This window comes from Onthophagus taurus, chromosome 10, assembly GCF_036711975.1.
Source record: "Onthophagus taurus isolate NC chromosome 10, IU_Otau_3.0, whole genome shotgun sequence".
NCBI lineage: Eukaryota > Metazoa > Arthropoda > Insecta > Coleoptera > Scarabaeidae > Onthophagus > Onthophagus taurus.
In genome coordinates this window covers 7779030-7794892 of record NC_091975.1, presented here as the reverse complement: position 1 = coordinate 7794892, position 15863 = coordinate 7779030, and the positions used below count along the sequence as shown (strand labels likewise).

The 15863-nt window shown below is 35.8% G+C and overlaps 1 long non-coding RNA gene across 2 annotated transcripts in view; it reads right to left on the bottom strand.

The window, feature by feature from the left end:
* The window catches only part of LOC111419107 (uncharacterized), a 228790-nt gene that overhangs the window by 212692 nt on the left and 235 nt on the right, over window positions 1-15863 (bottom strand). For both annotated transcript variants that reach the window (XR_011641573.1, XR_011641574.1), the window contains exons 2-5: window positions 15493-15631; window positions 15374-15440; window positions 11947-12052; window positions 1316-1357 (exon numbers count right to left, since the gene is read on the bottom strand). This is a non-coding gene — a long non-coding RNA (uncharacterized lncRNA). The remainder of the gene's footprint in view (window positions 1-1315; window positions 1358-11946; window positions 12053-15373; window positions 15441-15492; window positions 15632-15863) is intronic.

Here is a 15863-nt window from a genome sequence, read left to right as displayed (position 1 = left end):
ACAATGTCTCATTCGAAAGCTGAATCCTTATTTAGCCAAAAAGTGGAAATGCCCGATTCGAAATCCGCTAAAACTCCAAAATATTGCGAAGGTACACGAAAATAACACAAAAATGACTTTCTCTAAGTAGTCATAACTCGTAAACAATGTACTCGATTATCAAGATACATAGGTCATTCGATTCGCCATAGTTTCTTCTATAGAAATCACCAAATATGCCCGATCTCAATTCTCTCTCCTTAACCTTGTACAGCCTTCGGAATGACACCGTGTTCGTCTCGTTGTTTATGCAAGTATAGACGACCAAAAGTCTAGCCTCCAATAAGAAAAAATTAATTTCTATTGAATTGATTATAACTAAAGAACGGTTTGACGGATTTTAATGTTTTATATCTCAAACGTAAGCTTGCGCTTGGCTAAATGCAGTTGTTGAAATGCCCGATTCGACATATTTAAGGATTTTGATTAAAACACAAAAAACTAACTAATCAAACACATCTCCTTAATTAATTGATTAATTTTAGCCGTCAATGTTTCGATTGAAAGTATGATCCACAATGAATGCGAAGGCGGAAATTCCCGATTTCAAAATTTACTAATTACCTACGTACGGTCATTTAAATGCCTCCACGTATCTAATAAGAAAAAATTAATTTTGATTAAATTTGCTATAACTAAAGAACGGTTTGATCTTAAAATCGATCATGTTATATATCTCAAATGAAAGCTTGCGTCTGGCTGAATGTAGAAGTTATAAAGGTTAAATTAACGCATAACATTGTAGTATATGAAAGTGTAAGTGCATTTTTCTCGAAACATCCTTTTTACATCTGGTTAACACGATTCCTAAAAAACTACTCATTCGATTGACTTGAAATTTGAAATGCACTTTCAAATAGCATCTTTCTATCATATGACTTACAGAGAGAAACTGTTCCGATATATACTTTTTGCAATAAACTGTTTTTTTTTGCTTAGTTCTAATTCAAACGATAATCACAAATATATAGAAAAAAATATCATTTGATTTTTGAGTTTCAGATCATTTCAAGGATAGATATTGTTTCAACCAGCAACTTAGTTTCAACTTAGTTTTAACTCAATTTCAAATTATTTTATGTTTTGACAATGTTAATAATTAAAGCTTTATAATTTTTCAAGCACAAAACGCAAAAATTGATTGAATGATACCGTTTCTCAAGCACAAATCCTATTAGTAGAGTGCAAACGGTTTTTATCTAGCAACATTACACCGTTCAAATCGCGAATTATCCCGATATGTTTTGATAAATTAATAAAATTGAAAACGACTCACCGAATGGATGTTGCTTTCCTTGGATTTTACTTCGAAGCTCAGCTGGAAAGAAAAGATAAATTAATTTATTGTGACATAAAAAGTGAATTAATACCATCCCTTTTAACATCCATAAAATAGCTAATATTGATCTCAACATCACTAATATTGCATCTTAGAAACTAGTCTCTGAAGATGGCTATTAGCCGAAACTAGTAAAACTGATTTTTTTGTCTAATTAAAGACCAGTTTTGAAAGTACATATTATTTCTCCTAACTTTTTTTTAGTTGAACTCAATTCTTCATTAAAACCCGGAGGTGAGGGGATAGGAAGTATCGCTACGAGCAAAACGAGAACGGACGTGTTTTAATTTCGCAAAAGTTTTGAAGTGGAGTTAGTACGAGGTCTCATACTTTATAAAAAAGTGTTATAGCATCAATTTATATATATGTATATATCATAAAAAAATATTTGCTTCGTAGTTAATTAAACACCGAATTGTAGAAAATTTATGTGTCTCTAAGGGATGTAATAAATCGTAAGATGAAGCGCGACCCCGTCCAAATATTGTTATTCATAGTCTGAAGTTTTGATATAAATGTATGACCCAAACCATAACACAGATTCATCTTTATTAAATGATCGAAATTTCTGAATTGAGAGAATTAAGAGTTGAGATGAAGGTTTTAATTCAATATAGGGGAGAGAGGAAAACGTAGGTCCTCTTGTAGGACTTGATTTGTGGTGGTTCGAAGGTCAACCGACACTGATCCTGGTTTCGACACCACTAAAGGCGTGAATTGGTCGCTAATTTACAGTTATTGCCCTAAAATTAATTCGTCTCCGGCACCCTTTTGCGAAGAAATAAAACATGGACACGCCCACATGGGACCGAAGATTTTCTGGTCCGAGGATGAACGACTCTCCTTGCCAACGAATGAACAATTCAATTGATCTCGTGCCAAGTGCCTAAATAATTTTAATCTTATCGATTTCCATGAATGTATAGATAAACCTAGCTGGAAAGAATTAAAGATGTTATAACTCTTGGTGAATCGAACGCATCCTGATTAATTCCCGTGTTTACTTCCGGTAAAAATGCCGTTGGCGGTTTGGAAGCAAACTGAGGGCGGCGGATTTCCGGCGGGACGACCGCCGCCGGTGGAAGGAAGGAAGTTATTTCCAATAATCCTCTTCCCGTTGAATTTATCGGCGGATTTATTGCGGGATATCTAACAAAGTAATTGAACTACTTTCCGGCGCGGGGGCGGCGGACCGACAACGACGGGTCGGGTGGAGGACGCGGCCCCCGCGGGCCACATAGAAAAATAAATTAGATCGATGCCCCCCGAGCTTTCGGTCTATGAAATACGGCGAGGCCGGTGATTCACGGCCGAGAACCGTTCCTCGGCCCGGCCGACGACGCGCGCCGATATTTATGACCGCCTTAAATTTCGAACCATGCCCCCCCTTTTACATCCCCCCTAAAGACGAGAATTATCGACGGCGCATAATTAAGCTGTGTGAACGAAAACAGCTTCAAACTGAATTCAACGAAATTATACAAAAATACCTTTCTCAAGAAGAGAGGACAACTAACTTTTCTTCTCATATATGCGATGATAAAATCGCGCGTTAAGGTCACAAAGTTCCCTTCTCCTTAAAAAATCTCAATTCTTAACATACCAAGTCGACGTCCAGGTATTCAGTCATTTCTTACTTAGATGACAATCTGGATAGACGGCGAGGATTAATTACGCAAACATGCGGCAGCGCGTAAAGCAACGCGTACGATGTACGCCGATAGCGGCGCCCTCTATGTTGTCTCTCTCTCGCGGAAATGCACAATTGTTTTAGATCGTGAGCGTGGATTCGGCACGTGCGCCGCATATCGCGATTAGCCTTCCACTTGATTCCGTAACGCAGAACCGTATTATGCGCAATCTGTCCCCAACGTTCGCAAACGTTTTACCGCAAACGACCTAAACCGGCCCTGTATCAGTCTTTGATGATTTAAACATTGCGGTGATCGAATTCTAATTAGAATCTTGTAATTAGTGAGAATAATCAATTATCAACAACTAAAATTTATGGATTTTTCATCAATTCCAGAATCTTACAACAAATTGAACCCATGTTTTATAACCTATTCTAAATTAGATACTGTAGGTAGAACACAAAGGCTACTAATTGAAGGTGAGTCAATAGAAAACTATAACCTGTAACCAGTCGTAGAAGACTAGATACTGCTGGATACAGAAGGTTAAATACTCATTGTAGAACACTAGGATTATTAGATATCAGCTAGATACTACCGGCAGAAAATTAGATACCTACTACTAGTGGAGCACAAGCTGCTGTTAATAAAAAACGCTCTTAGAACACTTTTTACTGCTGTAAGAGACTAGATACCGTTGATAAAAGATTAGAGATTGTTGGCAGAAGTCCAAATAGTGTTAACAAAAAACAAACTGCCTTTAGAAGACTACTTACTACTTGCAGAAATTACTTATTGCTTACAGAAGAACTTTGCGATTTTTTTCTCGAAAACTATCGTAATGGTGCGTCCCAGACAGGACGTCGCGCCTTATTTCTTTATGTAGGTAAGATAAAGGCGCGACGTCCTGTCTGGGACGCACCATCTGTTCCGATTGGACGGAACCCTCCTCTCCCCGCATAACTTATTTCTGTTTCTCTTTAATTTGTAATTCTATTAAATCGCTCTTAAAAAATTAGGGAGCCTAATTTTGAAAAATTGATAACGGAATCCGCAACCGACATTATTTGACATATCTTACAATAAACTTTACCGCAATTTTTTCCATCGAGCGGTTACGAAGATATCGATCTTGACTTTTTGCACGGATAGTAGACCTAGTGATACTACTGACAGAAAAAAACTGTCCTTGTAAGATTACTTACTGCTGTAAATGACTATACAGGGTGATTTATTAGCTCATTATCAAACTTTGACATATGATAGCTAATCCAATTACCAAAAAAAAATGTTAATGAACTTCAAAGTTTTAATTTTTATATCATAATTAACTGCTAAATTTTTTAAAACACATAAACATTACAAATATTGTTCAAAATAGCCTCCTTCTGCTAGAATACATGCCTCACAACGAGGAATTAAAGAGTTCTTCAGCCGAATTAAAATGTCTGATTGATTTCTTATTTCAGTAGCAGCCATTTGTATTCTGTTTAATAACTGTTCTCGTGTGTTAAGTAGAAATCCAATGGATTAAGGTCGAGGGATCTAGGTGGTCAAGCAAATGGACCATTCCGCGATGAGATGGGGCACCATCGTACCACATATTTTGAATTACGTTAAAAGGTATATCTTCAAGTAAAACAAAAAGTGTATTGTTCAAAAAAAAAATCTGTAATTTACAGCGTTCAAACGTCCATAAAGTACATGCAAACCTAGTAAATTGTTGTTAAATATTCCACCCCAAACGTTGATGCAGAAACGTTGTTGAAATTTCCTTGGTCTAATCGCATGCGGATTTTGTAATGCCGAGATATGTTCATTATGGTAATTATTTATGCCATCTCGTGTAAAACATGAGTCATCTGTCCAGAGAACATTTGAAATGAAGTCATTATTTTGGGCATGTTGTCTCCTGGCTGTAGAGCTTGAACATTCTGTTTACAATACGAATGAAGGACTTCGCGATTCAATACGCGCCATGCAAAATTTTGACTTACAGCATTAATTATAGCTTCTTCGTCCTCTACATTAACTACACGCAGTCGAATAGCTTTGCTGGAGGAGGATTACCTGTATCTGGAAGTCTTCTGAAAGAATCGCTAGAAACTGAATAATATGGCAAATGACGCTGTGGAAATCTTTCTTATATTCTCGTACTGATTGTCGAACATTTCTATTGCAAAAAGCATACACGAAAATTATATCAGCATACTCTTCAGTGCTATTTTTGAGTTTCTTCTTGTATGTAATAATTAAATCTTACAGCAAACTGACATATTACAATGACAACTTTGTTTGATTTTACTGACTATTAATAAATTTGTTGCAGAAAACTTTAAAGTGTTATAATTTCGTAAATAATTGACATAGAACATATGTTCATTAACATTTTTTTTTGGGGTAATTGGATTAACATCATATGTCAAAGTTTGATGGTGAGCTAATAAATAGTGTATTGCTGACAGAAGACAAAAAATTCTCTTGGAAGACTATTTATTATTGGCAGAAGACTAAATACTACTAGCAAATGACTAGATAGATTAAATATTGCTGAGAAAATACTAAATACTTCCAAAGCCTATTATAAGAAGACATTTGTCCTCAAATAGCCGACGATTTTCCAAAGTTGGCGATTTTGTGTTGATTTTTACACGATAACTAATTTTATTTGTTGAGATTAAAATTGGAATGATTTAATTAGTAACGGTTTATACTAAAAAGAATTTGTTTTTACAACCCTTAAGTTGGAATACAAAAGAAAAAAGAAGAAAGCTTTTTTGTGCCTGGATTTAGGGTGTGTTTAAAAAAGTTTTTTACTTTTCTAGGTCACTAAAAAAATACAACAATAAAATAAGGACAGTTGTGTTGAGTCGTTCAAACGTTCCACTTGTGTCGTTTCTTAAAAATTTGTTGTACGAATCCAAGAAAAATGTGAAAAAATTACAAATGTAAGTAACTTAATGATTAATTTAGTGGATATCAAATTTCGTTGAATCTTTTTGAAAGAGAAAATTTTTTTGGGTAGTAACATTATTCGCAGCCAATTTATCCGACAGTAGAAATATTTCTTTCCTAACCTGACGTAAGAGAGAACCGTCCTTCATGGTCATTTAGTATGTACGCGACACCGCGAGGACTCAAAGAAAAAGGCCGGTCGCCTCATTTGTTATTCGCGGAGTTAAAGCGCTGTCATAAAAGCAACCTCGAGAGGAGGAAAAAAAAGGAGGCGAGAAGGCAACAACTAAAAAAAAGTTCCAAAATGAAACGACAAAAAAAAATTGTGCGCGAGTCGCTGGAAGACAAATCTTAATGTCCTCCAGTCCGCGAGGACTTGATCTGGTACATGCATATTTCTTAATCTCGCCGCTTGTTTTCCCACTCTCAGAGCGCCAGCCTTTCTCGCGAACCATTTTTTTAAAACTTATTCTTCGTCTTTTCTTGTTGGTTGTTGTTTAGTTGTACGGCGGCGCGGCGCGCGATGGTGAACTTTTATTTGTTCCAAGTTACACCACCTAGTCAAAAAAATGGATAACAACTAAAAAGTAGAGGTTCTCAAACTAATAACTAAAAAAATGATCTATCCTAAATTATAATCATTAAAATGAAAATGAAAATGGTGTTTCATTTAATTTTAATTCTTTTTATTAAGAAAAAAAATTTTTGGGTTAAATTTAAACTATTTAAGTAATAAGAAGTAATTGTAATTTGGGGTAAAACCCATTGAGAACCGCTGACGTTCTCTCGTTGAGAGGGTGCTGCAGCCCCCCGACGGAGGCGGTGGCACTAGCAGCAGCAGCAGCTTTGGCGGCGGTGGTTGCGGCCGCAACGGATGAGAGAAAGAGCGCGCCGCGCCCGCTGACAGAGACGAATGGATTTCATTTCACGCCGGGCCGTACCCGCCCCGCGAGCCCCGCCACCACCCTTCAAACCCCTCGGCCCGTTCCCCCCGCATGATTTACCGGGCTACAATGTGGTAACCCATGATTTATGGCCGCCGAATGGCGGACTCGCGGCCTGTGCTCAGCTCACTTCGCCTCTTCCTCTCTCTCCTCTATAACCCACCAGTCGAGAACCCCCCTTTCTCATACCCAACTTTCCCCCCCTTTTCAAGTACCAAGAAACCCTCTTAGTTCCTGGGCTACCGCCCTTTCACAACTCCTACAATTATTATCATAATATTTTTATTTCAAAAAATTCATTCATTTTTGAACTCTCCCATAATCCCATCAAAGTATCTAAGTAATTCAATTTCAGGTCGATACTTGGGGGGGTAAATCCAACAAAGATTTTACTATCGCATAAAAGTGTTCTCGCCGAAATTATGTTTATAGTAACGGTTACGTTTAAGGGCACACTTGTTGTGCCCGGGGCGAACATCGGGGCGGTTAGGGGGCGATTCGCCCCGTCTTTTTCTACCGTTCGAATCGTAGTTGTGGTTCCATCCTTGTCGGTGCCATCGAGCGCTCAGGAGTCGGCCGCTTTAGTACTTCATAAAGTACGAGGTGTAGGCGGCAGCACGCGAGCCCCAGAGGTCTTATGGCACAGTAAACGCCGGCGATTTGATTTTATGTCTTTCTGTTAAATATCACTTTGTGCCGCGATCGCTATGTGTTAAGTGTCGACGCGCCTTTAAAAGAAATCGTTGTATTAAGCTTTATAAATGGGAAAAAGGGGTTACTTTCGTGAGTTATTTTTCGAAGAAGACGGTTTCGGTTTCCAATCTGATTTTATTGCAATAATTATTTAGTAATAAATTCACCATTCGAAAGGATCTTAATTGTACTACTGTTGAATATACGATGTAATAAATTTACGATTTACAATTAATGCAGAACCCATCGTATGTATAAATAAATTTCATAAACACAAGATACTCCAAAAGCTTTTTGTTATGTTTTTATACCTCTAAACAATTTAAGATAGCTCTTGGAAATGTATTTTTGATTATTGCCATGCATTTGAGATAATGTTACATAAAGCTCCTCAAACTTGAATTTCTCAAAACAGCTGCTAAAACACTAGATAGTGTTACATGAAGCTTAAATACTAGATACTGCTTACAAAAGACTAGATACTGTTTGGAGAAGACCAGATACTGCTTGCAGATAACTATAAATTGTTTGCAGAAGACTAGGTGGTGTCGGAGGAAGACTAGATAATGTTGCAAGAAGACTAGATACTGTTTGCAGAAGAGTAGATAGTACTAGAAAAAGATTAGATACCACTTCCAGAAGACTAAATATAGATAACAACCTCAGCGAGATATTCAACCTCGGCGAATTGAAGCAAAATTGTTTCTTATACATCTTGGTGAAGATATAAAGTCTCTTATAAAAAGACATTTTCCTTCACACCGCCGAGGTCGCTTGCGGGCGAGGCGCTAGAATCAGCTACCAAAACACTAGGTAGTGATTGCAAAAGACTAGATGGTGCCGGAAGAAGAGTGGATAATGCTTCCAGAAGGCTAAGTACTGGTTGTAAAAGACTTGATAATGCTGTTAAAAGAGTAGATACCACTTGCAGATAACTATAAATTGCTTGCAGAAGACTAGGTGGTGTCGGAGGAAGACTAGATAATGCGGCAAGAAGACTAGATAATGTTTGCAGAAGAGTAGATAATACTAGAAAAAGGTTAGATACCATTTCCAGAAGACTAAATATAGATATATCAAATCCAACGCCTCGCAGGCAAGCAACCTCGGCGAATTGAAGCAAAATCGTTTCTTATACATCTTGGTGAAGATATAAAGTCTCTTATAAAAAGACATTTTCCTTCAAACCGCCGAGGTCGCTTGCGGGCGAAGCGCTAGAATCAGCTGCTAAAACACTAGGTAGTGATTGCAAAAGACTAGATGGTGCCGGAAGAAGAGTGGATAATGCTTCCAGAAGGCTAAGTACTGGTTGTAGAAGACTTGATAATACTGTTAAAAGAGTAGATACTACTTGCAGAAGACCAAATACTGCTTGCAGATAACTAGGTGGTGTCGAAAAAAGACTAGATACTGTTTGCAGAAGAGTAGATAGTACTAAAAGATTAGATACCACTTCCAGAAGACTAAATATTGCTGAAATCCTCCAAAATTGACAATTTCGTGTTGATATATGAAATCCAGCACCTCGTCCACCAGCGACTTCGGTGATTTGAAGCGAAATTGTTCCTCATATGTATATCCTGGTAAAGATAATAAGTCTCTTATAAGACATTTTACCTCAAACCTCCGAGGTCGCTTGCGGGCGAGTCGCTAGAATCCTCCAATATTGACGATTTCGTATAGATATATCAACTCCAGCGCCTCGCCCGCAAGCGACCTCGGCGATTTGTTTAAATAAATTTTATAAACACAATTTACTCTGGAAGTTTTTTGTTCTATTAGTCGTACTATGCTCTATTACTTCAAAAAAGAAAGTTAAATTTGAATACAGAGATTTATAGAAGAGGATAAAGAAGTCGCATGGTACATTAATTGCCATGTATTTGAGATAATGTTGCATAAAGGTTCATAAACTTAAATTTGTGAAAACAACTGCCAAAACACTAGATAGTGATTGCAAAAGACTAAATGGTGCCGGAAGAAGACTGGATAATGCTGCCAGAAGGCTAAGTACCGGTTGTAGAAGACTTGATAATACTGTTAAAAGAGTACATACTACTTGCAGAAGACCAAATACTGTTTGCAGATAAGTATAGATTGCTTGCAGAAAACTAGGTGGTGTCGGAAAAAGACTAGATAATGCTGCAAGAAGACTAGATACTGCTTGCAAAAGAGTAGATAGTACTAGAAGAAGAGTATATACTACTTCTAGAAGACTAAATATTGCTGGAATCCTCCAAAATTGACGATTTCGTGTTGATATATGAAATCCAGCGACCTCGGCGATTTGAAGCAAAATCGTTTCTTATACATCTTGGTGAAGATATAAAGTCTCTTATAAAAAGACATTTTCCTTTAAACCGCCGAGGTCGCTTGCGGGCGAGGCGCTAGAATTCTCCAATGTTGACGATTCCGAATAGATGCATCAAATTCAGCTTTTTGTTCTGTTAGTCCTACAAAAATTAAATTTGAATACAGAAACTTATAGAAGAGGACAAAGAATTTGAATGGTACATTAATTGCCATACATTTAGAATAATGTTGCATAAAGGTTCATAAACTTAAATTTGTGAAAATAGCTGCCAAAACACTAGGTAGTGATTGCAAAAGACTAGATGGTGCCGGAAGAAGACTGGATAATGCTGCCAGAAAGCTAAGTACTGGTTGTAGAAGACTTGATAATGCTATTAAAAGAGTAGATATTACTTGCAGATGACCAAATACTGGTTATAGATGACTATATATAGCTTACAGAAGATTAAATGGTGCCGGAAGAAGAATAGATAATGCTGCAAGAAGACTAGATACTACTTGCAGAAGAGTAGATAGTACTAGAAGAAGATTATATACTACTTCTAGAAGACTAAATATTACTGGAATCTTCCAAAATTGACGATTTCTGTTAATGCAGAAGATCAAATACTGCTCGTAGATGACTATATATTGCTTGCAGAAGACTAGATGTTACCGGAAAAAGAATGGATGACTAGATACTGCTTGCAGAAGACTAGATAGTGCGACAAGAAGATTAGACACCACTTCCAGAACACTAAATATTGCTAGAAGAATACTGGATACTGCTTTCAGAATACTTATTACTAGATACTGCAGAGAGAAAACTGCAAATTAAAGAACGGAAACTATGATTGCACAAAATAAACTTTGAATTTCTAGTAATCTTGATTTATAGTGTAAATTCTCTTAGAACAAAAATGTTCATTCGCCTTTCTTTGAGAGAAAGGTAATCTTGAGTTTGGATCCCTTAACTCGGCGTTAAGTTATCGTCGATAAACGTGTAAAAGTCGTAAGTTCTTGTAGCCGGCGTTCGGCGTCCGACGCTTTTCCCGGACATAAATTAGCGAGATATCGCCGGTTGTGGTGGTTGGGAGGCCCGAACGCTACCGGTGGCGGCGCCCTCACTCCGGGACCATCGTAAACTCCGACGACGTCAACCGGTTGCAACACGCCACTCAACCGGTCGGCGCGGGCGAGCGTGCAAATTGAGATATCTACCCGTTTTCATGTTCCTGAAACGAACGAACCGAACAAACGAGTACTGTACAATAAAAAAAACATACAAAACGAGAAAAAAGAGAGGAAAATCGATCGTTCGTCAAACTGCGTTCACGTTTGACAGGAGTCAATCGATTGGTTCCGACGTCGATTTATTTCATAGCAAATAGTTCTCTCTCTGGGATTTACTGATTTACCGATTTACTTTAGTTTCGCTAAAGAATCCAGTGGTAAAAAAGTAAATTTAAAAAATTGTGACTTTAAAAAATTTCTATTATAGAATAGAAACGAAAAAGTCGTTAATCAAGAATGTCGAGTTATGCACGGGTTCGATAATAAATAATTAGGAAACATCTACGCGAAGATCGTAAATCAAGTGCGCGTCTTATAAAACGAATAAAAAAATGAATGAAATTGTTCCGCAATAAATTATTAATAATTAAGCCTTTAAGTTCTCGGCGCCCGTAATCCTAAAAGGACCTCAAACGGAGAGCAGCGTTCAGAAAACGAGCCGTAGAAAAAGCGACGCTTACAAAAAAATACAAAAAATCTCAATTTTTGATATTTATCGTTCACCGGTTAATCCACGTAATATATCTTTATTAAGACCCTTTTGCCAAACGAACGTATGCCGACGAAATTTTTACTGCCCGTATTGATTCAAAAAAACGTGAAAAGATGATCGCGGAGAAATGCCGTCAGTTGGAAATGGGATACTTTTATTTGCGACGGTTCCGTGGTCGTTTTCTTGAAAATACGCGCTATCTAGATTTGAGTTATGCTTGCCACTCACGGCCGTACGTCTTTTCTTAGATTACGACGTGCCTACCTAGAAATTGGAGAGACTTTCCTCCGGACCATTCTTCTTTCTTTTTTATACGACCTCTTTTACTTTATACCAAATCCTTTAGGGACATCTTTAAGAAAGACGACGTCTGTAAAAAAAAACATTTTTACTACTTCTTGTTAAATTATAAATTTATTAAATAACAAAAAAGTTTAAAAAATTAACTTCTTTTTCAGTTCAGAAACACTTTATACAGGTGTCCAAAAAAAAGTAATAATTAAGTTGAATTTGGTTGTGTTCGTGGAGAAAATGTTGAAGGATCTTGGAAATTATGTATCACCGATAATGCTGAGAGGTACAAGAAATATGCTGATAGATGATATCAATAATGATTTTACCGACTTATAGGGAAATGTTGATGGTGTAGATGACAGCAACCATGTATAAGGATGTTAAGAATGATGCTAATAGGTAATAAGAAAGACGTAGGCCAGGATAGGGTTAAGATATGTCACGAGATATATTGTAGGTGCTCAACATTTTCGAGTTGGGTTAGATTGGGTTGATATCAGAGATGATGTTGAAAAATGTTATTGATGATGTTTAGAGATATCAAGGAGGATGTTGATAAATGATGAAGAATACTTTCAAGATCAGGACAATGTTGAGAGATGTTGGAGAGACGATATTAAGAAACAATAGAATTGATATTTGGTGGTGTCAAGACAATCTTGATTGATGATAACGTTGAAAAATGTAGTAAAGTTTAAGGATATCATCAATAATGTTGAGGAAGATGTATTAGGTTGTAAATCATTGCAAAGATGAACCCGGATATAATTGCTGATTGTACTCTGCAATTTTATGCATAATCAAATATACAGGAGTTTTTGTAAGTCGTGACATAATTTTAATCACAAATACCAGAGTCAAGATGATGACGATTAATGTAAAAATATTTGGTCTAAACCCATAAATAGCTAAGATATGGGCCATCAAAGTTAAGAAATTTTTAAACATTATCTTCTGTTTGTATTAAGGATTAAGATTGGTGATATTCAGGATGATATTGTTAATTGATAAAGAAGATGTTAAAAGATAACATTATCTTGGAAATTATGTTGAGAGAATCATGGATGGTGTTGGGAAATCGGCGATTTTGATGAGAGGTACAAGAAATGTGTTGATAGATGATGATTTTACCGTCTAATAGAGAAATGTTGAGAAATGGCAGCAACCATATTTAAGGATGTTAAGAATGATGACAATAGGTGATAGGAAAGACGTAGGCCAGGATAGGGTTGAGAGATGTCACGAGATATGTTATAGGTACTCAACATTTATGAGTTGGGTTAGGTTGAGTTGAGTTGAGTTGTTTGCATTTTCTATTACGCTGATATCAGAGATGATGTTGAAAAATCAAGAAAGATGTTGAAAGACGATATTCAGAAACAATAGAATTGATATTTGGAGGTGTCAAGACAATGTTGATTGATGATAACGTTGAAAAATGTAGTAAAATTTAAGGATATCATCAATAATGTTGAGGAAGATGTATTAGGTTGTAAATCATTGCAAAGATGAACCCGGATATCATTGATGATTGTACTCTGCAATTTTATGCAATTTTATGATTTTAGCGTCTAATAGAGAAATGTTGAGAAATGGCAGCAACCATATTTAAGGATGTTAAGAATGATGACAATAGGTGATAGGAAAGACGTAGGCCAGGATAGGGTTGAGAGATGTCACGAGATATGTTATAGGTACTCAACATTTATGAGTTGGGTTAGGTTGAGTTGAGTTGAGTTGAGTTGTTTGCATTTTCTATTACGCTGATATCAGAGATGATGTTGAAAAATCAAGAAAGATGTTGGAGAGACGATATTAAGAAACAATAGGGTTGATATTTGGAGGGATAATGTTGAGAGATGTTGAAAGACGATATTAAGAAACAATAGAATTGATATTTGGAGGTGTCAAGACAATGTTGATTGATGATAACGTTGAAAAATGTAGTAAAATTTAAGAATATCATCAATAATGTTGAGGAAGATGTATTAGGTTGTAAATCATTGCAAAGATGAACCCGGATATCATTGCTGATTGATTTATGATTTTACCGTCTAATAGAGAAATGTTGAGAAATGGCAGCAACCATATTTAAGGATGTTAAGAATGATGGTAATAGGTGATAGGAAAGACGTAGGCCAGGATAGGGTTGAGAGATGTCACGAGATATGTTATAGGTACTCAACATTTATGAGTTGGGTTAGGTTGGGTTGGGTTGAGTTGGGTTGGGTTGTTTGCATTTTCTATTACGCTGATATCAGAGATGATGTTGAAAAATGTTATTGATGATGTTTAGAGATATCAAAGAGGATGTTGATAAATGATGAAGAATATTTTCAAGATCAGGACAATGTTGAAAGATGTTGGAGAGACGATATTAAGAAAGGATAATGTTGAGAAATGGCGAAGTTGAAGGATATCATCAATAATGTTGAAGAAGATGTATTACGTTGTAAATCATAGGCAAAGATGGACAAGACACTATTGAGAGATGTTATTAATTATCTGATTTTGATCCTAAATTCGAAAATATCAGAGTAATATTTCAGGATATTAAAGCTGATGTTGAAATATATCATGTTTAGAGGTGTTAAGGAGAATGTTAACAGGTGAGAAAGACGTCTGATATGATAATTGATGATGATGGAGAGGATGTTGATGAAGTTCATGATAATCCAATAACCCGGAGATTATGTATAATCCAATATACAGGTCTTTCTGTAAGTCATGGCATAATTTTAATCACAAATACCAGAGTCAAAACGATCACGATTCCTGTAAAAATTTTTGGACTAAACCCATAAATGGCTAAGATATGGGTTAAGGAATTTTTAAATATTATCTTCAATATTTTCAATATGGTTTGTCTTAAAAAAATAAAATTTGGCAAATAGTGCAATGTTATCATGAGAAATCGTTTAAGATCACTTTTAAAAATATGCAAACACGGGATCAATGCTATACAGGGTGTTATTTCCTTAAAACTTTTTTATTATGTCATAAACCATTAAATTTTCCAACTGATTCGAAAAAGCCTATTTTATTGTTTATACACCCTGTATATTCATATTGTTTTGTGGAATTTAATTGTATAACTTTCTTTTGGAAAACGACAATGTTTATTAAATTTTAATATATATTATTTATTTAAAATAATAAGAGTAAAGAAAGTTTTACAATTAAATTCCACATGAAATGAGGTAATAATGTATTAAATCCACCAAAAGGTTTTTTCACCCTTAATCAACCCTTTGAAATGCCTCAATTGAGTTTAATTTGCTACCAATTAATACCCTTGGTACACTCATAACGTATAACAAATTTGGTTTTTCCAGCTTAATGTATTATGAAGATATTGAACTCTTTAGGTGTATAACTTAGTATAAAGGTAACTTACGTAAAATTATCTTAATTTGTTGTCCTCTACATGTTCCTGGTCTGTGTCGGTTCTTATGTGAATCACCCTGTATATATATTATATATAAGTGGTTAATATAATAAAAATAATATACTTACAAAAAAATTAAAGCAGAAATAATAGAGCAGAACGCGGAAATTGCTTTACTAGTTGACTGACTATTAATCAGTTGAACGAACCGAATGGCCAGATAAAAGATGGCTTCAGGCGATGGTTGTAACCATAATTATGTAACACCTGTATAAGGTACAAGAGAATATAATTTAAAAAAATTTATAAACCTTGCAAAACAGTTAATTATGAGAAATGATACATTCATTTGAGTCGAATAAGAAAAGAATACAAATTTTGAACCACCCTAAAGATAAAAAAATAAAAATAAATAAATAAAAGTAAGTATTAACCTTTAGCGGGCCGGGATTTCAGGTAACATATTGTCTGTAGAAAATCGATACAAAATGTACTTCAT